Here is a 25,304-nt window from a genome sequence, read left to right as displayed (position 1 = left end):
TCTCTACCACCCAGTGTTGCTAAAGCACAGGCCTATACAGGACACTTGACATCTGTTGTCATGAACCTTTGAGGTTAAGGGACTCTGCTGTGACAGCCTTCTCTGGGCTGGAAGACAAGGGAATGGAAGAGGGGCAGGGGCAGGGTTCTATCTCCCGGCCAGACTGTGGGTAAGGAGCGTGCTCTAGAGTTCCATCTGTCCCATTGTTTTAGGTGCTGAGGGTCCAAGGTTGACCAAGATATGACTCTTCTTCTAAGGGTTTCACAGTCCCTTGGGCCCAACAGATGGACAGAGTTAACAAGCATATGGCAAGGAAATCCTGTCATTTGGGACAACTTGGGTCAACCTGGAGGGCATTATGCTAAGTGAAATCAAGCAGACCCAGAAAGACAAATACCGCATGATCTCACTCATATGTGAAAGTTTAAAAAGTCCAACTCACGGAAGCAGAGAGTAGAATGGAGGTTACCAGGGGCTGGGAGGTGGGAGAAAGGGGGAGATGTTGATCAAAGGGTTCAAAGTTTCAGACACGCAGTATGAATAAGTTCTGGAGATCTAATGTATAGTACTAGACTAGAGTTAATATCCCCTGGAGAAGGAAATGGCAACTCAACCCAGTATTCCTGCCTGGGAAATCCTACAGACAGAGGAGCCTGGGGGGCTACAGTCCATGGGGTCGCAAAAGAATCAGACATGGCTTAGGGACTAAACCACCGCTGCCCTAGTTGGCATTATATTATATTATAAACTTGAATTTGCTAAAGGAGTAGCTCTTAATTGTTTTCACAAAGAAAAAAAAGGTAATACGTGAAGTAATATGTGTTAAGTGTCTTGATTGTGGTAATCATTTCACAATGGACATGTATATGAAAACATCATGGGGCTTCCCCAGGAGTCCAGTGGTTGAGAATCCAGCTTCCAATGCAGGAGACGCAGGTTGGATCCCTGGTCAGAGAACTAAGATCCCACACACTCAGGGGAGCTAAGCCTGCATACTGACTGAAGTCCATGGGCTTTAGAGCCTGCGCAGGGCAACTAGAGAGAAGCGCTAGGGCCTAAATGAAAGAGCCCCCATGCTGCAACTAAGACTCAATGCAGCCAGATAAATTAATAAACTAATTTAAAACAAACACAAAAAATCACAATTGTACACCTTTAAATATATGAAATTCTTACTTGTCAATTATATGTCAGTAAACCTGGATGAAAGGAAAGAAGGGACAGAGGAAGGAAGGAATTAAAGAAAGAAAGAAAAATAAAACGCCTCTCTACTACACAGATTTGTTGAGTGAAATGAATAAGACAATGTCAATAAAAGCTGGTCACACAATAGCCTATGAAAAATAAGTGCTCCTCAGGAACTTTCTGTTTAATTTTGCTGTGAACCCTAAAACTACTCTAAAAAAAATAAAGATAAAAAAAAAACTTATTTAAGATAAGCATGTGGCATGGCAGACAGAGAAGACGTCCTGGAGGAAGTGACATTTGAGCTGGACCTTGAATAAACTGGTGAGCCAGATTTCCACAGGTGGGGAAGGTGGAAAATGCTTTCGGATAGAGATAGTGGTTTGCTGAGGAGGGAGCAGGAAGACCACTATTACCAGCTGGCTACTGGGGTGTGGAGCACATGGCCTTGATTTTGGGATCATCACTGGAGTGTGACACTCTGAGAAAGTAGAAAGTGAGCAGAAAGGAGGTTGAGAAGAGAACCCTGGGACACACAGCTGTGTTGGAGGTGGGATAGAAGAGTACTAGGAAGGGCTGAGGAAGAGGACCCAAGAGGCAGAAGGACCACCAGGGGAGCGGGCTGATGCAAGATTTAAGAAAGAGCAAGGTGGAAAATATCAAACATCGCTAAGAGGGCCAGGGACAGCAGCGCTAAGAAGGGCCCAAGTGTTGGCAAGAGTTTGGTCCCAGGTGGGGACTGGGTGGTGGGGTGGACAGGGAAGAGGTCAGGAGGTGTACCTCTTTCTCTTTCTTAAAAAAGATACTTATTTATTTAGCTGTCCTGGGTCTTATTACAGCTTAGGGGGTCTTTGCAGCATGTGGGATCTAGTTCCCTGACCAGGGTTGAACCTAGAGCATCTATGCCTCGGGAGCACTTAGTCTTAGCCACTGGACCACCAGAGGGAAGCCTCAGCGTAGGACTTTCTAATTGCTATGTAACAAATCACTGCAAACTGAGTGGCTTAAATAGTAAAGCTTCATTCTCTTACATTTCTAGAAGTCCAAAGCCCCAAATCAGTCTCACAGACTAAAGTCAAGTTGTCAGAGGGCTGGTTCCTCCCTGAGGCTCCAGGGAAGAACCCATCTCCTCGCCTTCTTCAGCCTCTAGTGGCCACCTGTATTCCTTGGTTTGTAGTCCCTTCCTCCATCTTCAAAGGGCATCACTCTAATCTCTGCTTCTGTCATCTCCTCACCTTCTACTCTTTGATCTGCCTCTCTCTTAAAGGACCTTTGTGATTACATTAGACCAATCAGAATAACCCATGATAATCTTCCCATCTCAAGATCCTTCATTTAATCACACATGCACAGACCTATATGAGGGCAGATTCCAGGGACTGGGACATGAACACATTGTGGAATTGAAAGGTGTTATCCAGCTTCCCATTGTTCAGGTAGCAGGGGCTTAAGGTGGAGAAAGAAGAGGGAAGGGAGAAGGTAGGTGGAGACAATTCACTGGAAAATGAGTGAAAAAGGAAGGAGGGATGGGACAGAGTCATTCAGCGGAAGACCCAGTCTGGTTGGAGAGAAGTGGCTTTTAGGATTTTTCTTCCTGATCCTGTTGCATCTCCTCTCCCTCATTCCCAAAGCCTAAGGGGAAAATTAGAAACATGACCCATGCTGTTGATTCCATAAGACACTGCTTCCGCTCACTCATGGTACCTACCCACCCAGGGGTCTTCCAAGCTACATGAGTTGAAATCTGCATTTTCTAAAGATTTACATTGTATTTCCAGTAGCAGATTCTTCTTAATTTTTTTTTAAAAAAGCTGATTATATTATTAAATCTTCCAAGTTCAGATATTAATGTCCAGCTTAGAAATGTGACAATTTAATTCACTTTCCTCAATCTCCACATGCACTGAAAAATCCCCTCTGAAAAAGTTTTCTTGCTGTGCAACTGATTTTCCTTCTTCAGCTGACTTTACATGTAGCTTAATTTTTTCCCCAGCTTTTCTGAGATATAATTGACAAGGGATCTACATTTTTAAACCACAAGGAAAAAGAAACCCAGAGCTACCAAGAATAATATTTTATTGACTTGGAACACATTTTGGAATCTGTATTTTTAACCAACTAGGTGATTTTGATGATCAGACAGTTTTAGGTATGTGGGTTTTTTTTTTTTTTTTTCCCCTCCCCTTTCCTCTTTCTCTTCCCTTCAGTAAACTGTTTTTCAACTTTGTTTTTCAGTGAAAACCATTTCCTCCTCACCGTGGACTTGATCCAGAGGCTGCGCCCATCTCGCCCACGTCAACAGTCCTGTGTCCTCGGCGGAGGACAGTGCTCTCATTCTGGGCCTTTCCCTTCTTCCTCAGCCAAACCCCAGTTTCTGCACCTCCGCGCAGCTAACAAACAGGCTGAGTTCCCCGCAGCAGGGAAGGCCCCCGTCGGCTGTCATTCTCAGGGGTGAGGGGAACCTGACACTTTCTCTACACTTTCCCCAGTGCAGCCAGCTCTGTCCCAGGCCTTGGGGGTTCCAGGGTTGAGGCAGAATCCAGCCACCCCTAACCTACAGAGCCAAAACAGTCCTGAGTGAACCTGCAGAAATGTGAAAGCTGGGCATTTCTGGGCATTCCCAAGTACAGTCTTCCTGTGAGAGGGCATGAGTTGATTTGGGACAGAAGGCACTCGGTGGCCCAGGAAGGCAGCATTGAGCAGGGTTTGGGGGGGAGCCTTGTGCTGAGTGGAAGTGGGTGGGTATATTTCCTTGGCTCACAGAGCCTCTCTGGTCGGGTGGGATCAGCTGCTCCAGCCAGGAGCCACCTGGCCCAGCTTTGGGAGATGTGGAGAATGGATTTCACAGTGGTTTAGATGGGGCCACGGCACTGAAACAGCTGCAGGAGGGGGCACAGCTGGCGCGGCCCCTACCCCTTCCTGCAGAGCTGCTCTGGAGGAAGGCCCCCTCCCCAGAGGGAGTGAGAGGGTCCCACTTGCTGTGGTTCCAGGGGCCGTGAGATGGTACCGCTAGGCTAAACCCCTGATTTTGAGTGCACCAGTTGGCCTTTATTAAAATAAAACCCCATCGTCACTTATTCCAGTGGCTCCCAAACCTGGATAAACATCAGGATCACCCAGGATGTTTATTAGAAATTAAAGGATTGATAAAAATAATGAGTTTGGGAACCCATTCAAGACCTATCGAATCAGAAGCTCTTCGAGGAAGGCTGAGGCAGGAATTGGTATGAATCAGCTTAATCAGATTGCTTTTAAAAAAAATGTATTGCACTATAGTTGTTCTATGAAACTATAAATGATAAACTATAATGATGCTATGTTAGTTTCTGCTGTACAGCAAAATGAATCAATAGTATGCTTACATATAGCCTCTCTTTTTTGGATTTCCTTCCCATTTAGCTCACTACCGAGCACTGAGTAGAGTTCCCTGTGCTACACACAGGGTAGGTTCTTATTAATTATCTATTTTATACATAACATAGTATATATGTTAACCCCTATCTCCCAATTCATCCTACCACCCCCTTGGTATCATACTTTTTTGATTCCAGAAGTTTGAGCCCCTAGAATGAGACTGAAGAGGGAATGGTCAGGGTTCCGGACGAGACAGACTATTTAGAGGCACCATTTAGAGGCATATCTATGCGCCAGAGAATTGCAGACTTCAGTTAAATAGAACATGATCTTATGTAGTTGTCAAAACAAAGGTATGCCAGTGATCATCCCCATTTTGCTCATGACGACATGGGAGCTCAAAAAGGTCCCACAGCTCGGAAGAGGCAGAGTCAGAACTCAGTTCCTGATCTCGCTCTCAGCATCTCGGCCACAAAAAGGATAATGTGAAACCTGGGCACCAGCTTGGGACTTAGGGCAGCACATGACCAAACTGTGGCATCGCCACTGAGGCTGGTTTTGGACTTCTGACTTCCGGAACTGTAACAGAATAGAGTTGCTTTGAGTCACTTGGCTCCTGGTAACATCCACTTGCCTAGAGTGGTCGAGCCTCTTCTGGGCCAGCAGGCTCACCTCAATGGAATCCCCATCCCACACTGGTTGGGGCTGGGCTGGATGGTCAGGTGGGGCTTCCCTGGTGGTTCATATGGTAAAGAACCTGACTGCCAATGCAAGAGACACAGGTTTGGTCCCTCAGTTGGGAAGATCCTCTGGAGGAGGGCACGGCAACCCACTCCAGTATTCTTGCCTGAGAAATCCCATAGACAGAGGAGCCTGGCAGGCTACAGTCCATGGGGCCACAAAAGAGTCAGACGTGACTTAGAAACTAAAACAACAATAAGGAGTGCAGTTGAGGCCCTGAAGGGACCCAGACAGCATGGTTGGTGAGGTCCAGATCTCTGGGTGGTGTGTGCACGCGCCTGTGTGTTAGAGAAGAGGGAAAGCACACCTTAGTGCACCAGGAATTTCTGGGCAGACGATCCACCTAAGCCATGTCAACATTTTTCTCTCCAGGAAAAAATAACTTAATCCCTATCAGAAAAGTCACAGTGTCACGCGCACACACACATGAACAAATTTGTGGGTCCTCGGGAGAAGCAAAATCCCCCTTCTGCTCCAGGCATCTTTAATTTTCACAGGGCTGGGAGCAACAGTTGAGAGGCTGGGGGAGCCATCAGCCAGAGGACTGTGGACACATTGTAACATCTGGATTTCCCCAAAGCTCTGGGGTCCTGTGGCCACCCGCACACTCGCCCCCACAGAGCTTCCCACCTTCACAAAACCTCTGGGAAAATTTGACACTTTTTTTTTTTTTTTTTTTTTTTTTTTAGCAGCAGAGAGCACTTGGAATTTCCAGCTTAATTCCAGTAGTGCTGACCCTGCTGGGAAGTTTGGCCTTACCAAGCATCCAGGGGGCCCGCCATCCCAGGGGACCCCCCAGCACTGGCCTGTGCCATTGTGCGTGTCCCCCTTCCTCTACTCCCAGTCATGCGGTTGGGCTTTTCTGTGGAGAGCTGGAGAGAGCCCGTGTGCGATGGTTTTCTCATGTGTGGAGAGGGCTGGGTAGTGGGTGGGCCTGAGCTGGTGGGCTGGAGCCCAAAGCACCTCCCGGGAAGGGAGTGGGGGCTGTGACGGGAAGGGAATGAAGTGGTGAGAAGCACCTTGGGAGTGTGGACGGGGCCAGAGGCTGGATCCAGAGCTTCGAGGGGAAGGGTAGGCGAGAGGGGGATTCAGGAAACCCAGGGGTCAGTCTGAACAGAGAGCATAGCTGGTGCCTGGCCAGCAGCTGCTGGGAGAGCAGGCAGAAAGGAAAGGCCCTATACCAGCCAGCACACCCTGGTTCTTGGTGCTCAGTCCCCCAGACAAGATGTCAGGACAATATGGCTCCTCGGCAGGAGTGAGGGTCCCACTCAGTGCTTCAGCATAACCTCAGGAGGATTAAGAATGTCCGCCCCGGGAAATCCCTGGTGACTCAGTGGTTAGGACTCGACCCTTTCACTGTCAGAGCCTGGGTTCAATCCCTGGTTGGGGAACTAAGGTCCCGTAAGCCATGGATGCACCCTCTCCCGAAAAATGTCACCCCCTTTCACCAGCATGTCTGTGACTGCCCTGGTTAGCAGACAGAATAATGCCTCCCCACCAAGGTGTCCACATTTAATGCCCAGAACCTGTGAATATGTTAGCTCACAGGCAAAGGACTTAGCAGACGTGATCAGGTTAAGGATCTTGAAATGAGGAAATTGTCCTAGATTATCTGGGAGGGTCCAGTGTGATCACAAGGGTCCTCCCAGAAGGTCAAAGTAGTAGAAAGGCAGTGTGACGGGGCCACAAGGCAATGCATGCAGGTGGCTTCTAGAATCTGGAAAAGGCAAGGAGATGGTTTCCCTGGAAGCCTCGAGAAGGCACATAGCATTGCTAATACCTGGACTTGAGCCTGGTGAGGCTGATTTTGAACTCCAACCTCCAGTAACGTAAAAGAAATTTGTGTTGTTTTAAACTGCTAAGTTTGTGGTGATCTGTTACAGCGGCAATAGAAAACGCTGTGTGGTTAGGCGTCACACTCTGCCCCATTCCCTTCCACCAGTGCCTTTTCAATGTGACCCCGGGTGAGGGAAGGATCCCACCTGTCTCCCCCACGGCCCTGGCTGGGCACCGGCACAGACCACCATGAGGAAGCCAGGAGGGGCTGCTGCCCACCAGCCCGGGCCTCCAGCTGGTAGGACCCCAGACTCCTGGGTGAAGACCTTGGTCCCCCGGCCACTGCCTTCCTCACCTGTGGGTGAAGCAGCCAGGGCCCTGTTGTTTTCTCTGACCCTCTACCTTCCCCCCACTCTCTGGGGCACTGCTCCCCACTCCCAACGAGGAGAACAACATTTTCAAGCTGCAAAAGAGGGAGCCAGAAAAGACACACACACACACACACACACACACACACAGAGTTATGGAAAACTTGTTTCCTGGGAACTAGATGTCAGCTACACCTGCTGTAAACAGGATTTTAACAAACAAACTCAGGAACTGTGCTGAGCGAGGGCAGGAGGTGGCCTGGCTGGGTCAGCATCCTTGCCCCTAGAATGCCGAGATTCCACTGCATACTTTCTCACTATTTTTTCCTCTCTCCTCACAAAGCCCAGCATAGATCATTGTTGTTGTTCAGTCACTCAGTCACGTCCGACTCTTCGACCCATGGACAGTAGCATGCCATGCTTCCCTGTCCATCACTATCTCCCGGAACTTGCTCAAATTCATGTCCAGTGAGTCAGTGATGCCATCCAACCATCACATCCCCTGTCACCCCCTTCTCTTCCTGCCTTCAATCTTTTCCATCATCAGGGTCTTTTCCAATGAGTCAGCTCTTCGCATCAGGTGGCCAAAATTTTGGAGCTTCAGCTTCAGCATCAGTCCTTCCAATGAATATTCAAGAGTTGATTTCCTTTAGGATTAACTGGCTTGATCTCCTTGCTAATCCAAGAGACTCTCAAGAGTCTTCGCCAGCATCACAGTTCGAAAGCATCAATTCTTTGGCACTCAGCCTTCTTTATGGTCCAACTGTCACATCCATACATGACTACTGGAGAAACCATAGCTTTGACTAGACAGACTTGTGTCAGCCAAGTGATGTCTCTGCTTTTTAATACGCTGTCTAGGTGTGTCATAGCTTTTCTTGGAGCAAGCGTCTTTTAATTACATAGATACTTATGCACAAATCACAAGGCACCCCCATGTACACAAATATGCACAGGGACACAAGTAGTACCGGTGCGTACAAGAAGGAAACAGGCAAACACACATGTACTAACACACAAACAGGCCGTGTGCCCGAGTCCCGACAGACGTGGACAGGCCCACACATACAGATCCTGTACACACTGCACAGACCCACAGGGGGGGCACGCACACACAGACATACACCTGTGACAAGTAAAGACCCCCCCGTGCAGATGGACACCTAGATACCTGTGGGCAGGGAGGACCATCCAGTACTTCACACACTCCCTGCAGGGAGGGAGGCGGGGCGTCCTGCTCTGGAGGACTCTGCTCTGGAGCCCTCTGCTGGCGATGCTAGGAATAGCCTGCCAGGCCCTCTTTGGCCCTGGAACTGAAGGAGGCCTGGACTAGGGGTTCTGAGGGCAGGGCAATGAGGAGAGAAAGGGGATCAACTAGAGCCAACTCCTGAGCCCTCAGCATCCTGTCTCCACCTGGTCCAAAGGACCTTCTGCAGCCTTGACTCGAGGGCTGAAGGAGAGATTTCTCCTGCAAAATTTCCTCTTGGACCCCAGCCTCTTTTTGTTACACTCCAGGCCTGCCTCGTCCTTTCAGTGGGCATAACTAGGTGGCCATGTGCAGAGGAAGAGATCCAGGCCTGGCAGTATACATATTCCCCTCTCTCCAGGACAAGTCGTCTTCCCCTCCGACACTCCAGGAGCCCAAGCTGGCTCCACCCTACTCCTTCCACCCAACTTGAGCCATCCTGCAGAGGCGGATCCCTGACTCTCCTTGTTGCAGCTGCCTGTTCAGCGGTAAAGAATTCACCTGCAAGGCAGGAGACGCAGGAGACACAGGAGACTCAGGTTCGGTCCCTGGGTCAGGAAGATCCCCTGGAGGAGGGCATGGCACCCCTCTCTAGTACTTTTGCCTGGAGAATCCCATGGACAGAAGAGTCTGGCAGGCTACAGTCCACAGGGTCACAAAGAGTCAGACATCACTGAAGCAACTTAGCACGCACGCACTTTCAAACCTCTACTTCCTGTACCTCCTCAGAGGAATCACCCTCCTGCTCTCGTCACCTTTCTCTTTCCATTTTCTCCTGGGGCCGAGGGGGAGGAAATGAAGAAGATTTGGGCTTTGGAATGAGATGGACGAAGCTGAATTCAGATCTCATCTCAAAGGTGGGATTCACTCACCAGCTATGGGCCTCTTGGGCAGCTAACCTAATTGCCCTCAGCCTGGGTTTCACCAGGTAGAATGGAGATCATGTTCCTTATACGGCAGGGTGAGAACATTCTCAGTGCCAGCACCAGAGCTGGCGTAGGGGGCAAGCCAGTCAGGCAGCTGCTTGGGTACCATCTTTACAAGGTGCTCAGGCATCACTGGAAATTTGAGGAGATGAAGAAAATCATGCCTGGAACACTTTTAAGAGTCAGTTGGATGTTCTGCTTTAATAAGCTACTAGCAGTGGGGTTGTTGTTTAGTCGCTCAGTCTGTTTGACTCTTTGTGACCCCATAGACTGCAGCACGCCAGGTTTCCCTGTCCCCCACTATCTCCTGGAGCTTGCTCAAACTCAGGTCCACCGGGTCGATGACAGCATCCAACCATCTCATCCCCCGTCGTCCCCTTCTCCTCCTGCCTTCAGTCTTTCCCAGCAGCAGCAGTGGGGTGGGGGAACCCAAAAGAACAGGCCAGAATAATAGTTGATCTCTAAGCTGTTTCATAAGGAGCATGGGGCAAGGTCTCAAGTTTTTGTGTGTCTAATTGCAGCAGGTGAGTTCACAGTCAGAGCTGAACTGCTCAGAGGAGATGGAGTGTTGCCAGCATGGATCCTCTCCTCTGTCTGCTCTCTCCTTTCTCCAAGCAGAGATTAGTTCCACTACAGTAAAGCTGAACTCATAGTAAAGGAATGCCAGTTTGATGGGGCACAAAATGATTAGGCTCTGTTGGGAATCCACATGCTTCCCCACTGGGCCCTTCCTGACACGTGGACTGTGCTTAATAGATGTTAGTTGGGTCTGTCTCTCCAGTACATGGCCCTAACCCTTCTCCCCAGACCCCTCCACTCAGCCCAGCCCTTCCTGCATCCTCTCTGCCCGGTCCTCAGGTCTACAGCATCACTTGGTTCTTCACCATACCTTCTCTTCCACCAGCCTTAGCACACTGGCCCTGCCCATCCTGCAAGCCTCAAGAGTTCTAGCAGACTTCTATTTCTTGGGAAATCAGACAGTTCTTTATCCTTTTTGAAACAACAAAAGGCCTTCACCATCTTGCCCGGGAAAGTATCTCTTTATCTTAAATGTCTAGGCAGGCAGTCAGTCCCTGCTTACCAGTGAGCAATATGTCAAAACTTGGTTTCTGGGAAGTGGGTTAGGGTTCCAGACAATGAGCCAAGAGAAAAAACCGGAGACTCAGCATTACGAATGGGGCTCAGTTTTCCAGGTTGAGCCATAAATGCTCATTTAACGCATCTCAAAGCTGAGTGTCACACACCCACTCGGGGGAAGAAAGAAAAACCCTGCTGTTGCAAGACCTGGAGGTAGAAATGGAAAATAACAATGTGCATCCAGAAAAGTCTGTTTACTTTTTTCTTGAAAGCAGGTGCTTGAGGGAAAGGAGGTTTCCTAATAGAAGTATGAGGTGATGGGTGGGGCGCTCTGAAGGAAACTTCCAGGTGCATTTCAAGGGCTTGGAAGGCTGAAAGCTTTTGTTCTTCTTCATTCTGATGGATCTTTCTAGAATCCAGTCTGCCTTTCTTTTGATGCAGGAGAAGTCCTGGCTCGATCCTGACAAGCAGTCAGCCAGGATTGTTTGAGCTGAAAGAATAAACTCGGGAAAGGAACTCCTGAGGTAACTGGGGTTGGGCTGTTAGAAAGGAGATGAAGGAAGAGGATTCAAGGGTGTGAATTCTGGGTTTTAAAGATGCCCTGAGGGGAATCCCTGGCAGTCCAGTCGTTAGGATTCCGTACTCTCGTTGCTGAGGGCCCAGGTTCAATCGCTGGTTGGGGAACTGAGATCCTGCAAGCTGTGTGGTGTGTCCAAAAAAAAAATGTCCTGAGGAGGAATGACGTGAACTGAACTGAGTGTGGAAGAAGAAACGAAGAACAAAAACAGAGAGAAGAGACTTCCCTAGTGGGCCGGTGGCTAAGACTCTGCACTCCCAATGAAGGGGGCCTGGGCTTGATCCCTGGTCAAAGAACTAGATCCCACGTGCTGAAACTAAGAGTTCATATGCATAGACAACTAAGAGTTTGCATGCTGCAACGAAGACCTGATGCAGCCTAATAAAGTAATGAATATTGAAAAAAAAACACAGAAAAAAGGCAGATTATGGTACATATGTGACCCTCCCTTCAGCTGCAAAAGAAACAAAAGCAGGTGGGAACCGGACAGTTCCATAGCTGGCCATCAGGGGACACCACAGGCCCAGGACAGCTTGGTTGCAGTCCAGGGGGCTCCGGAGGCCCCAAGGGACGAGGGGAGTCACAGGTTTGGAAGTACAGGGAGTTCTCAGATTCTCTCTCGTTCTGACTGAGTTGGAAAGAGATATGCATGCACATTGCCTTCCTTCTCCAGCCCCCACCCCATCTCCTCTGAGGGCTTTATGCTGATACAGGAGGCCTGGGTGCTAGGTAAAGTGGTGATGGATGGTGCCCAGAGGGAGGGGAGCCAGGGACTGAGGGTGATTGAAGAGAAGAGGAAGAGGGGGCTCAGGAATGCCTTGGACAGAACCCTGATAGCATGAGGGGACAGAAAACAATGAGCGTTTGTTAAGAGTCCGCCCCCACTCACAGGTCCTGACACAGGCAAGCCCAGAGGGGAATCAAGCCGCCCCACCTATGGGGCTGCCCACAGATGCAGGTGATTCAGAGTTTAGGTTTGGCTGATAACAGCCCTGGATAAGCTGAAAATGCACCCTTTGTGAGGGTGGCCCCTCCTCAGGCCCCCTTCTCACTGCTGGACTGGCTATACCAGGAGAGCTGCCTTGCAGGAAACAGAACTGACTGGAAAAAATGCAAAGAAATGAAAGATTTCTGTGCAGTGAGATGCCGAGTGAGAGCTTCACGAGGCCTCAGACCAAACGTGCAGGAGACTCGGTTCTTGGCCTTTTGGCTAAGATCAAGTGAAATGTGCAGGAGGAAGCTGCCCTTGTCTGGAGCCTGTGTTCTTTTCCTCCAGGTCTGCAGTCTCAGCTGGGTCCTACCCTGTCACCCCCACCCAAAGCCCCCCGAACTCCCCCGGGAGAAAGCATCACTTTCAGTACTAAGTCAGGACTCTGGGCTCCAAACGGCCAAAACTGAGCTTGAATCGGCTTGGTGAAAAGGGACCACTGACTTAACCGGTTCAATCAGGGCAAGGGTGGAGCTCACCCCGCTGGGACTCCCTTCTCTCTGCGTCTCTCAGAGACTGGTGGCACCCCATCTTCTGCAGACAGGCTTTGCACCACTTTGGCAGGAAAAATGACCATGGTCAGTTCAGGGTTACCATCTCACAGTTTTATGACCAGAAAGGAAATTGTACCATCGGCTACTTGGTTAGGGGAAAGTCCTGAGGAAGTGTTCTCATTGGCTTACCTTGAGTCATGCACTCAGTTCTGGACCAATGGCCGTGGGCAGAGGGGTGCATTACTGTGGTTTTCCGGACTGAGTCACTTGCCAAACCCTGTGGGAATGAGGTACTGGGCAGACACATACAATACGAGAACCTCCTTGCTGTGCACTTGGTCTCATGATCCAGAGCTGCTACTTGCCCCCCAAGAACAAGTTCCCCTTTTCTCTAACAGAACAAAAGGTGCATACTGGATGCATGGCTGCTGAGAATAAAAACTACATTCCCCAGTTTCCCTTGCTCACATCAATGGGATGAACTTCTGGATGGGAAGCAGCCCCTCTGGACCCTCTTTCCCCTCTCTGTGCAGTCTGGAAGTCTATGTGATGATGATCTTTGGATCCTATGGATGAGAACAGGACCATAGAGATGGCACGATAGCAAGTCAGTCAGAAAAGTCTGAGTCCCTGTTGTCATTTTGGCCCCAGTTTAGACACCTCTCTTGTTAGGGCGTGTTAGTCGCTCAGTCATGCCCAACTCTTTGCATCCCCATGGGCTGTAGTCTTTGTCCACGGGATTCTCCAGGCAAGAATACTGGAGTGGGTAGCCATTCCCTTCTTCAGGGGATCTACCCAACCCAGGGATAGAACCCTGGTCTCCCGCATTGCAGGCAGGTTCTTTACCATCTGAGCCACCAGAGTTTAAACCAGTCTTATTTGGGGCTTCTGCTGATGGCAGTAGTGGCAAAGAACCCGCCTGACAAGGCAGGAGATGCAAGAGATGCAGGTTCAATCCCTGGGTCAGGAAGATCCCTGGAGAAGGAAATGGCAACTCACTCCAGTATTCTTGTCTGGAAAATCTCATGGACAGAGGAGCCTGGCAGGCTATAGTCCAGAGGTCACAAAGAGTTGGCCACGACTGAGTGACTGAGCACAATACTACATCTTAAATAATAAATCTTGGGGCCTTTTATTGGTTCCCACTGCTGTGAGCTGAAAATGCCATCTCTTGTATCTGGGCCAAATTTGTTCTCTGACTATGTATGCTGCTGCTGCTGCTGCTAAGTCACTTCAGTCGTGTCCAGCTCTGTGGGACCCCATAGATGGCAACCCACCAGGCTACCCTGTCCCTGGGATTCTCCAGGCAAGAACACTGGAGTGGGTTGCCATTTCCTTCTCCAATGCATGAAAGTGAAAAACGAAAGTGAAGTCGCTCAGTCGTGTCTGACTCCTAGTGACCCCATGGACTGCAGCCCACCAGGCCCCTCTGTCCATGGGATTTTCCAGGCGAGAGTACTGGAGTGGGGTGCCATCGCCTTCTCCCTGACTATGTATACTTTCATCCAAATCCAGAAAAGTCCTCCCTATAACCAACCCTTCGTTCGCCGAGAATATGACCGGACATATCACAGAGACCTAAGAGATTAGGTCTCCCTAACCTAAGAGATGATTTTCATGTCTCCCCTATACCCTGACTCCATCTCACTGGGCATGTTCCAAAGTGTTTCATATGTGGGTTAGACCAGACTCTGCCCAGGGCTCCTCTAGAGTGGAGACTATGCTCCCTTATCAGACTAGGATTCCTGAATGCAGGACCAGTGGAGCCCAGCCCCTTCCCGCCCCACCCCAGGGTACTAGCTAAACCCCTCTCTTTAGGGTAAGGGCAGCACACAGATGGCCCATCTGCCCCTGAGGCAAAGACTGGGGGCACTGAGTTACTGAGCCGGGCAGTGGAGCACTCAGAAGAAACTGCCAGTTCCTGCCTCTTCTGCTGCCACCTGGGAATGTTCCAACCCCAGGCTCCTACCCAGATCCTTGTGGCCCATGGTCCTCAGGGAGGGAAGAGAAAGCACCAGCAGGGTAGGGCCTAGGTTCCTGGGATGGGGGAGAGGCCATGGCTGGGTCATGTGTAAGGTCAGTTTAGGGGAGGGGGCACAAAAAATAATCCAAGGACTTTGTGTCTAATAATCCCAGACTCTTGCTCCAAGCTTTCACAGTTGAAGAGGAATAACTGAGTTAATCCCAGGTGAGAAATTCAGAAGGAAACCTTGCCTAAGACCATAGAAATACAGTCTGGGCTGGGCTGGACTCTTCCTTTCTGTACTGATGCTGTTGAAAAACAATGGCTGGCAGGCTGCATCTTTTTTAGCACCATCCTTGGCTCAGTGGAAACAGTGTCAGACTTTATTTTTTGGGGCTCCAAAATCACTGCAGATGGTGATTGCGCCATGAAATTAAAAGACGCTTACTCCTTGGAAGGAAAGTTATGACCAATCTAGATAGCATATTCAAAAGCAGAGACATTACTTTGCCAACAAAGGCCCGTGTAGTCAAGGATATGGTTTTTCCAGTAGTCAGGTATGGATGTGAGAGTTGGACTGTGAAGAAAGCTGAGCACCGAAGAATCGATGCTTTTGAACTGTGGTGTTGAAGAAGACTCTTGAGAGTCCCTTGGACTGCAAGGAGATCCAACCAGTCCATTCTGAAGGAGATCAGTCCTGGGTGTTCATTGGAAGGACTGATGCTGAAGCTGAAACTCCAATACTTTGGCCACCTCATGCAAAGAGTTGACTCATTGGAAAAGACCCTGATGCTGGGAAGGATTGGGGGCAGGAGGAGAAGGGGGCGACAGAGGATGAGATGGCTGGATGGCATCACCAACTGAATGGATATGAGTTTGAGTGAACTCCGGGAGTTGGTGATGGACAGGAAGGCCTGGCATGCTGCAATTCATGGGGTTGCAAAGAGGTGGACACGACTGAGCAACTGAACTGAACTTGGCTGCCAAGAGGCTGGCTTCACTTCATCTTCTTTCCCTCCAAACTCCTCCCACAGAGGGGTCTCCCTAAGAGCCAAGAGGTTGTCTCTAATCTCAGACTGGAGTCAGAAGACTTCTCATAGAGCAAGTTGGACGAACCCCAGGCCCTGGGAGCTGGTAGGCCCCACCTGAACGGACAGGAAGGTGACACTGGGTGTCCAGGATCCCTGGGCCTCCTCTAACCAAGGCAGTTCTCTGCACTGGCTTCCCCTGACTCTCTGGCTCCCCTTCACATGAGGTTCACCAGCCCCGAGGGACACACAGGGCTGGTGACACAGAGGCGTGGGAGCGAGATGCTGAGCGAGGACACTTGCACACGTTTGCCACGGCCAGGAGCAGGCAGCGCTCCTAGCCGGTGAGAGACGGCCAAGGCTGGCCATCCATCCGGGAGGTCCAGGGCCACCTGCCCTCCCACGCCTGTGCGGCTTCCTCGCCTGCCTCGCTGAGCCCCGAGACGCAGGCCTGCTTCCCCACCATCAGCCCTTCCCCTGCTCTCATGATACACCGCAGGCAGCGCTCTCTGCTACACCTTCAGCCTCTTCTCAGAGTGTGCCCTCCTCCTGGGCCTGAGCTACCACCTCCCTGCCACCCTTGGGAGTGGAGGCTGTTGAGTCTCACGTTCTCTGTACCTCAGAACCGAAAGGCGGAGCTTGTCCTTATTATTCCTCAGGGTCATTTCCAGCCGTTCCTCCCAGCCCTGAACTCAGACGCTGCTGCTTCTGGCTCTGCCATCCTCCTCCCTTGTTCCGGGCACCTCCCAGCCTCCCAGGCCTGCTCCCTCCCCTACTGAAGACCCCCATTCGAACCACCTCATCTTCTCCTCTGTCCCCCTCCTGCCACCATCCTAGACAAATAGAATGGCCTGTATCCACACTCTGACCTCTTGCTTCTGTCACCTACATCTCCAATTATCCCCACCTTAGCTATCATTGCCTCATTTGTCCTTGAAGATCTTACAGCCGCCCAAAGCCTTACCACTTTTGAAGTCAGAAATTCTCATCCCCTCACTCTTCATCTATCCGTCACCTCCAAGCCTTCCTGCTCCCCAATCCAGGTGCCCCTGCCACAGCTCTCTGGCCTCACAGAACACTCTGGTCCACTGATTCCTTCACTTTCTCTCTATCCATCAGCCCCCTCCTTCCTTCACTTCTTTCCCTTCTCAGCTTAGAGCCCATGGTTTATAAACTGTGAGATATTCTCATAATGGACCATCATTCGCTGTTTTTGTTGCTCAGTTGCTGTCGCGTCTGACTCTTTGCGACCCCATGGACTGCAGCACGCCAGGCTCCTCTGCCTTCCACTGTCTCTGGGAATTTGCTTAAATCCATGTCCGTTGAGTTGGTGGTGCTATGGACTATCATAGAGCAGGTTAAATAAATGAGCCACAGCAAAGTAAAATAACATGAATGAATCTTAGCAATATACAATTAGATAAAAAATGTACATCCTCGAAGATTGTGGGGGAAAATGGTATTCTTTTAATGAGGTTATAAACAATTAATATAAAATACATAAATTTTGGAAATATACATAGATACCATAAAACTACACTAAAAGGATGCCAAGGGCATGTGGTACATAGACTTGAAGATGGTAGTTACTGCGGATGGGGGAGGCAGGGGATGCGCTGGGAGGAGGAATCATAGGGAAAGATGTGGGTCATTGTCAAAGCTCCGGTTTGGCTGGTGGTTTTGCAGGTGCCTATCACATCACTACAAACGACTAATTAAATAAAAATAAAGAATTCATCAATCAACGATGAGTGCATCAGGGAACAAATGATATGCGGAGGAGTCCAACAAATACAAAATTTCATGGGTTATAACAGCATCACTCCCTTGCAACTATGTTGAGTCTCCCTCATCTTCCCACCACTGAATTCACAAATATTCCTATGTTTGCATTATCACAATGGAAGACAGATCCAAGTTTATTCAGTGAAAGGAAGATTCTATCTCTTGTTTCCTGAATCCCATTCCTTCTCATCTTCTCAAGGACCTTGTTCCTTCTGTTATCTGACCACTCTTTCCTCATCAATCCCTCCCTCTTTAATGGGTTATTTTCATGAGCATACAACATGCTCTAGTCTCTCTCAACTTAAAAACAGATAAACTGGGGATTCCCTGGCGGTCCAGTGGTTAGGATCCATTCTTTCACTGCTGTGGCCCGGGTTCAATCTCTGGTCAGGGAACTGAGATCCTGCAAGTCATGAGGCATAGCCGGGAAAAAAAAAAAAGGAAAAACAGATAAACTCTAATTAGTTAGGATAACGCTAGGCTGCTGTAACATAGAAACCCCCAAGAGTAGAAATCAAAAGTAGAAGTTTGACTCTTGCCTGTAAAGCCTGGGAAGGCAATTTAGGAGTGATATGGTAGCTTCTTCCATCTGCTGGTTTGCCATCTTTCACTTGCAGCTTCTCTCTGAGATTTATGCCCCAGCCCTTGCCAGCACTTCATTCTCCCAGCCAGATAAAAAGGGGAAAAGAGGAAGAAGTTATGCCTACTTCCTTTGAAGGGCACTGCCTGCCAGCTGCATACATTGTATCTACTCACATGATGTTGCTCTCAGGCGTGGTCAAAACACACACCTTGTTGCAAAGGAATTTAGGAAATACATTCTTTGCTTGGGCAGCAAAGTGTCAGATTCCATCCCTATTGAAGAAGAGGAGAATGGCTGTCCAGGGAAAGCTAGTGATCTCTGCCATAGTCTGTACCTCTGACGACCTAAATAAATGCACATTCTTCTCATACTTGCAACATACTCATCCCCTTCTCAAGCCTAAACACACAAGGTTTCATCCATCAGTGCAAGCAGCTCCAAGCCCAGGTCTTCCTGACAATTGTCAGACCTTTATATGAAGTTCACATATAGGTCTGGGGACATAAAAACTGAAAAATAAGTTATTTGCCCCCTAATCTTTACCAACCAGCAACACAACACATATACAATAGGAACGGGATGTGCTGTGCTGTACTTAGTCGCTCAGTCGCGTCAGACTCTTTGCGACTCCATGCTCTGTAGCCCGCCAGGCTCCTCTGTCCATGGGGATTCTCCAGGCAAGAATACTGGCGTGGGTTGCTGTGCCCTCCTCCAGGGAATCTTCTCCAGGTCTCCCGCATGCCAGGTGGATTCTTTATTGTTTGAGCCATCAGGGAGGCCCATGAATACTGGAGTGGGCAGCCTATCCCTTCTCCAGGGGATCTTCCCGACCCAGGGATCGAACCGGGTCTCCTGCATTGCAGGCAGACTCTTTACCAGCTGGGCTACTGGGGAAGCCCAGGAATGGGATATACACAGTTAAGTTTGCCATTTGGATGAGAGAAACACAGAAAACACAGAGCAGGACTATAGCAGTTAGCAGATGCAGATCTAACTGGGCAAGAATTCCAAAGGTTCCCTACCTCAGAGAGGAGAATGTTCTAAAAACCTTCTCAGACTCTTGGCTCTGCCCTCTGGGCCATCTTTCTTTGTCTACAAGGCTCCTCTGGGGCCATATCTGAAGAGGCCATTGGAGGATATAACCTTGGGTTGTTCACAGCCTGCTACCCACTGCTGCAGGTTTGGGAACTCACAGCTTGCTTGAGAAGTTGAGCCATCCTAGAGTTTGTACTGGCCAGCCCTGTAGCCTTTTGCCAATTAATTTCCCTCAGAAACTTAGCATAATGTATAAAAATTAAATATAAAAAATAATCCAATTGCAATCATATAGAAAAGGATTAAATAGGAATAAATCTAACAACAGAAGTTCCAGGGTTGTACATTGAAAACTATAAAACATCATTAAAAAAAATTAAAGAATAACTAAATAAGTGGAAGTCATCCCATGTCCGTGGATTGGAACATTTAATATTGTTCAGATGGTAATACTCTCCCAAATGGCCTTACAGATTCAATGAAATCCCTGTTAAAATTTCAACTGCTTTTTTTTTTTTTTTTTGCAGAAATGGAAAATGTATCTTAAGACGCATACAAAATTGCAAGGGACCCAGAGTAGCCAAGACAGCCTTGAAAAAGAAGAACAAAGTTGGAAAACTCATACCACCTTATTTCAAAACTTACTGCAAAACTATAGTAATTAACACACTATGGTACTGGCATAGGGACTGACATAAACCAGTGGCACAGAATCGAGACTCTGGACTCGGAGACTTTTACAGATGGTGAAAAATGAGGTTCTTTTGGAGGTAATGAAGTGTTCTAGGATGACAGTTGTACAACTCCATGAATACACTAAAAACCACAGAATTGTGTAATTTTAAAGGCTGAGTTTTATCATATATGAATTATACCTCATAAAACTATTTTTTAAAAAAACCCAGCATAATTAGAGTCTATTTATTTCTAATCTGTCTCATAAGCAAGTAGCCCAGTGAAAAAAGCTGTGTAGACATAATTCTTAAGCCGGAAGACACACATGTGCATATTTATCTCCCAGCCTCTATACTCTGTCCGTTTCACCCTCTCTTATTTATTTATTTATTTTTGGCTGTGTTGGCTCTTTGTTGCCCACAGGCTTTCTCTACTTGTGATGTGTGGGTTTCTCGTTGCAGTGACCTCTCTTGTTACGGAGCACGGGCTCTAGGGTGAACGGGTTTCGGTAGTTGCGGTACAACGACGGTACGTGGGACCCTCCTGAACCAGGGATTGAGCCCATCTTCCCTATATTGGTGGGAAGCCTTCAAACCACTGGACCACCAGGGAAGTCCTTCCTACCTTCTCTTAACTTCACAATATTTCATGCGGTTACTTAACCTGGAAGGCCTGGGTGGAAAGGCAACACCCTTAATCTGCTCTGGGCTGTTGAACTGACTCCCACTGTCTGGCAGGCTGTTCTTAATGGGAACTGACTGGGAATGGCTTGGGCCACAGTCTTATCTCCTGGGAAAGCCGCCTCTTCAGGGCCCCTTCACATTACTTCCTCAGTTTGGGGTACACAAGCAGTTGACTTTCTCAACATGTGGAGGTTCCAAATACTAGAGTATTCTTAGTCAACTTATGATACTGGCCCCAGACAGGAAGAATCTCCATAAACAGGGCTCTGTTTATTTTCACCTCTGCTTGCAAACTGCTGTCTCTGCTGAGTTTCTCTCTCTTCCAGGACCTTGCTAAATGTGGGGAGAACACTATACCCACCAACATTTGCACCTTTTCTAACCACTTCCTCCAGAACTAGAGGCTCAGTAGGCACGTGAACTGTCTTCCAAGATATCAGAGGAGATACTGTTACCAACTGTTTTGCATAGCACGGGTCACCAGCCTTCCAACCTGAAATGCCTGCTCACTGTCTGACAATGGCACAATGCCTCATATTTAAATTTTTGCCACATCTAACATTCGACTTCTGGATATCAAATTCTATGTTAATCAGAATATGGTTTAGACTGCTGTAACAAAGACCTCAAACTACATTAGCTTAAACAAAATAGAAGGTTGGTTTTTCTTTTTTTTTTTTTGGCTTGTTTTTCTATCATATACCTTGATGGTTCAGGGCTGATACTGGGGTTTAGTGGTTTTCGAGAACTCAAGTTTCTTGTACCTTTTTACTTCACTATTTGCAACATGCTGCTTCCAGAACACAGTCTAAGACAGCTTCTGTCAGGGGTTAGATTACTCGGGAAATGAGCTCTGAGATAGATGTGCAGCCAGATGTCCTACTGGGGAGTGGACTCTCATTGTGGGTGGCAGCAGGGGTGTGGTGGTGATGGAGGTAAAACAGGGCAAAGGGCAGAGCTGAGCTGTGATGCAGTCATAACAGAGGACTCAGCCAGTCCCAGAGGAGCTCGGGAGCTGGGGTGACCTTCAAAGTTATCTCAATTAAGGCGAGGAGCTGGGCTTGTTACTTCACTAGTTATTGGATATAGGCTCCCTTTAACACCCCCCCGGAAGGAAACATAAAAAGCCGTTTCTGGGGGCAGATTCAGTTGAACTGTGAGTGAACAATACTCTTGGCAGATGGTGGAAGGGGGCTTCGGTTTTACATGGGGCATCAGGCAGTGTCTACTGGAGTCCAAGGCTACCACGTCCATGAGAGCTACTCCTGCAGTTCTCACCATCCAGTGGGAAATGGAAAGCCCCCACAGGACCTCCACCCACACCTCTTTAACCTGATCTAGTCCCACAGTCGCACCTACCTGGAGGGTAGAAACTTGAGAAAGAAAGCAAAGGTGAATGTTGGAGTCCCGTGTCCTTTGATTCCGTCATGTCCATCTCCAGCCAAGGTCTCATTTGTCTGTCCCTCCTCAGAACCTGACTTCCTCCACGCCTGCATGTCTTTGTTCCAGAAGGCCCACCTGACACCTCTAGGATGCGGTGTTAGCTTTATTGGATTGTCTCTTTCAGTCACATGGAGAAGTATTCAAACTAGCTCCTAGGGGGAAAAAGATTTTCTGAGGTCAGGTATTGGATCAAAGAGAGGATCTAGCTTCAGGTAGGGATGGACCCAGAGGTTCAGATGGTGTTGCCAGAGCTTAGTCTCTCTCCATTTCCTGATCAGAGTTGCTTCTGTGTGGGTTTTATTCTCTGGCTGAACAATGCCACTGGCGGCACTAGCTGTACCTTTCCTTACAGCTTGCAAACTCAGAGAAGAGTGCAGTCCTCCCTTCCTCAGTGTCCCCCACGTGTGCTTGCCCCAAGAACCATCTCCATGTCCAGGGGTGAGTGCTCTGATTGGGCAGCCTGAATCACGCCCTTCTGTGTCTCCGTATGCTTGTGGAAGTGAGGCTGTGAAAGTGACAACTCAACCGGAAACACTTGCTGGAGTAGGGGGATCATCTCCTGGGCATCTCAAGCTTAACATGCCTACAGCTGAACTCCTGGTTCCCCTCCCAGCCCCAAATACGTGCTATCCCACTTTTCCCATATTGTAAATGGCATCTCTGTCAACCTAGCAGCTTGAGCTAGAGAACTAGGAGCCATGCTTATACCTCCTTCCCATGTCACCCTGCATCCGAGCCCCCAACAGACCGATTCTACCACCCTGATGCTCTTGAATCGGTCCTTCCCTCCATTTTTTCCATCACCCGCATGATGCCGGGCCTTCATCGCCACTTCCTGTGTTATTCCGATGGGCTCCCCTGTCTCCGCGTGCTCACTTTCTCTTATTGTTGGTTGTTAATGGCAAACAGAGCCATCCTCTCAAAACCTGCAAACGAAACTGAATACGACGTGGTGACGAGGGGTCTACTGGAAACAAATGGTCCCAGTGCAAAGAAACCAATTCTTCTTTTCCACTGGGGAAGTCCCAGATGAGACCTCACTGTCACTCATCACAGCACTTGCCACCTGAAGACTTGTTCAGCACCCATTTTTCTCTCTCGAACAGGAAGTTTGGGGAGGGCCAGGGTCTTTTCAGTCCCATAGTGCACTGCGTCCCAGGCACTGTTCCGAGCTCACAGCCCTGGGGGGAGGGGGTGCCTGGTGAGCCAGGATGGTGTTTTTGGGGTGAGTGGGAGGGGTCCTTGGAGTTAACTGCTCCCCCCACTGCATCTTAGAGCTTTCGGAGAGGTCAGAGTCTTGGGAACAGCAGAGTTGCCCTCCAAGCTCCTTCTGTGGCAGAAGACCCAGAGAGAAGGAAGAAAATGGAAAGAGAGGCTGGCCCTATGGAGGGGGAGAGCCCAAGAAAGAAGGCAGGATAAAGCTGAAGATAACAAGGGCATGCAGAATGAGAGAGGTGGAGGAGTGCAGAGAAAGGGAGACTAAGAACAGCACGCAGTAGGCTGGGGGTGAGGGGATGCACAGGAAAGAGAAACCATTCTTTGTGACTGGACTGGAGTAGGGGGGTCCCCCAGCACACTGATTCTGAGGTGTGGGAAGCTGAGACCGCCCGCCTTGTGCTATGGTTTTCCTAGTCAGTCCAAGACCCCTGGGAGAAGAGTGGAGGACACCGAGCCAGAGGCTCCCCGGACAGGAGAGCCACGGTATATGGTGACAATCCCCAGCACTCTCACTGGGGTACAATGTACAGTGGTGGCCCAAGCCCAGCAATGCTCTATCAGGACATGCAATTACAGGGCTTGGGTTACACCCCCAACACTGGCAAGCGCTCGGCGGCAGGAGATAAGAAGGTGGCACCCGGAAGGGCTGTGTGTGTGCTGAATTGCAGGCTCACAGCACACCCCCAAGGCCGGCTCACAAGGCCTCCATTGTTGGGGGCTGGCTCTCAGCCCATCGCCAGCCAGATAGGAGCTGCTGTTCTGACAAGGCAAGAAAAGCACACCCCAAGTTTGTCCAGATGCCGTTACCCCATCCTTATCAGGTGGAGGGAAGGGAGTTAGCAAAGCTAATGTTGATTCAGAGAGAAAAAGGAAGGGCCATATTAACAATCATGGCACAAGTGAATTCTGGCAGCAGGGCCGAGGATCATGGGTGCTAGTCTGGGGGGTTTATAATGAGCAGCTGGAGGCAGGGGTGGGAGTGTCCAGTGGGTAGGGGAGGAAGTCCTGCAGTGTGCCCAGCCCTGTGCTGGGGACAGAAGCTAAGCAGGTGTGTTCTGTTGCTTAGGACTTGATATCTAGTTAGGAAAACAGGGTTCATTTCTTCACCCAAGGTAATCAAGGGCTCAGCATGTGCACGTTCTGTTTGTAGGTGCTGTGGGTTCCCAGGCTGGTGTTCTAGAGGAATATACCCAAAAATAAAGTGGCCTGAAGACCTGCGCTTAGGGGAGCAGGGGGAGCATGTAAGCAGGTCAGACAGAGGGAAAGGGGCTCTGAGACTGCAGCTCAGGAAAGGCACCAAGGGCTGGGCCTGGGCTGGGGGCTGAGGGAGCAGAGGAGATTGTTGCCAGGAGGCCCGGTGTGAACCCCAGGTCCTTCCTCTGCTGCCTGATTCTAGGCAGGGAAACTTGTCTCCATGAATCAGTTTCTTCTTCTGTAAAATGGGGACAAGAGAAACTACCCAAGGGAATTAATACTGAGATTGGAAAGAGAACACAGGTAAGCACAGCGGTAAATCACAGCAGGCTCTTGGTCATTCAGATTCATGAAGGTGAGAGAGACGCGGCCACCAACTGCAGGGGGCTGACCGGCAAAAAGGGTGGTGAGACGGGGAAAGAGGGGGTGGACCCAAGCCAGCGTGGTGGGCTAGAACTGGGTTAGCTGGTGAGGAGTGGGCAAGGGAGGCTGGGGACAGGAAGAGCAGGAGTGAAGAAATGACAGCCCAAGGGAGCCCAGCCCTTTCAGGGTGAGGGGACATTCACATACCGTCTTCCCCTCCGTTTCCTGACCCCTCAGGAACACAAAGTGAGCACTCCAAAGATGGCCACTCAATGGCGTCACCATTTAAAAATTGCTGTGCCCTTTGGGTACGCTTTAAAATACAGATTTGGGGGGAAGAAAGCACTTCAAAGATGAAAAGTGCCTAGCAAATGCCAGTTTATAGAATCTGCTGCCTTTAGCACAGTGAGCAAAGAAGTCCATTCAATGCTTCGGAGGCCAAACTCTGGTCTCGGTTGCTTGAGGGACTTTGGGTAATTTATTTAACCTCTCTATGCTTTTGGTTCCTCATCAGTAAAATGAGTATCATTATAATAATACATCCTTCATGCTACTATTGTGAAAATTAGATGCATAAATAAAAACAAAGCTCAAAAAAAAAA

General features: G+C 49.2%; 1 long non-coding RNA gene across 1 annotated transcript; it reads right to left on the bottom strand.

The window, feature by feature from the left end:
- Positions 1-18,049: 18,049 nt before the first annotated feature.
- On the bottom strand, positions 18,050-24,445 carry LOC123328452. Its single transcript, XR_006639783.1, has 3 exons — positions 22,676-24,445; positions 21,844-22,079; positions 18,050-18,169 (listed from the first exon to the last, which is right to left on the bottom strand). It is a non-coding gene; the product is annotated as an uncharacterized LOC123328452 (long non-coding RNA).
- Positions 24,446-25,304: the final 859 nt, after the last annotated feature.

Source organism: Bubalus bubalis, chromosome 12, assembly GCF_019923935.1.
Source record: "Bubalus bubalis isolate 160015118507 breed Murrah chromosome 12, NDDB_SH_1, whole genome shotgun sequence".
Classification (NCBI taxonomy): domain Eukaryota; kingdom Metazoa; phylum Chordata; class Mammalia; order Artiodactyla; family Bovidae; genus Bubalus; species Bubalus bubalis.
Note: the sequence above shows the minus strand (reverse complement) of the source record. Positions and strands in the feature narration are given on the sequence as shown.